The sequence below is a fragment of the Trypanosoma equiperdum genome (genome assembly GCF_001457755.1).
Source record: "Trypanosoma equiperdum strain OVI genome assembly, contig: ctg_1791, whole genome shotgun sequence".
In the NCBI taxonomy this organism is placed as follows: domain Eukaryota; phylum Euglenozoa; class Kinetoplastea; order Trypanosomatida; family Trypanosomatidae; genus Trypanosoma; species Trypanosoma equiperdum.
Genome location: NW_027123828.1, coordinates 234 through 1,281, shown reverse-complemented (window position 1 = coordinate 1,281; position 1,048 = coordinate 234). Strand labels below are relative to the sequence as shown.

The following is a 1,048-nucleotide window of genomic DNA, read 5'->3' as shown; positions in this document are numbered from 1 at the left end:
GGGGGGGGGAGGGCCGTTTTCAACTCAGTCTTTCTATGTTATTATTGTTATCGATAGTAATAACACCGCTGCCTTAATTAAAATGCAAGAGGGGGGGAAAAAAAAAGAATAAGTAAATAAATAAATAAATGTTGCATACATAGATATATGAAAAGTTATTTTCCACGTTACTTTCCCATCCATTGCTTCCCGTGTACGCAAATATGCAATTCAAAAAAAATATATATATATATATACATATATATGCATATCATTTCACTCTTCTCCATCTCTTTCCTTCCTTCTCTCCTTGTTTCTTTTTTTTTTAAAAAAAAACTTAATTCAAAAAAAATACATATATATATATACATATATAAAGAAAAGATAAAAGAATTATGTTTATTACCATGATGATGATATCAGTGAGAGGTAGTGATGTTAACTCATTGTTATGGTTAATTTCTTGTTACTTCATCTAATTTTTTTTTTTGAAGAAGAAAATTAACAAAAAATAAAAATAATAATAATCTCGTTATTATTTCCATCTGGTGGTTGAATTTCTTTCCGTCTTCAGGGAATGCAGTCAAGTTGTGGCATTAGTTCAGATAATTCCGCCTCACACACACACAAACACATAAACACATTTCCTGAATTTATTAGTTAAGTAATGTCGGATGGAACACTGTTTTAGTGTTGAGTGTTCGTTGGATTATGATGGGTGGCGCATGTCTGATTTTTTTTAAATATATATGCATATATATATATGCTTCGTCCGCTCTGGCACTTTTCCTTTTCTTCTTCTTTTCCCTCTTCCTCCGTGTGTATATGTGCAATTGTGTTTGTTTAAAGTTTATACCAATTTCACTGCCGTGTTCCCTTCTCTCGTTTGTTGTTAGTGTTATTTTTATTGGTGGTGGTGTTACCATGCCTAATCCTTCCCCCTCCTTTTCCTCTCCTCCTCTTCTCCGCCACCAAAAAAAAAAAGAGAAAAAGTAACAGCGTTATGATGATATATTTCTATCCATTTTGTCTTTGTTTGGTTTAAATATCTGCCGTCAAAATAAAAGAA

At 32.0% G+C, this 1,048-nt stretch overlaps 1 non-coding gene across 1 annotated transcript; it reads left to right on the top strand.

The window, feature by feature from the left end:
- The first annotated feature begins 591 nt into the window (after positions 1-591).
- TEOVI_000811900 lies at positions 592-704 on the top strand. Its single transcript, XR_010874468.1, has one exon. It is a non-coding gene; the product is annotated as an rRNA (ribosomal RNA).
- Positions 705-1,048: the final 344 nt, after the last annotated feature.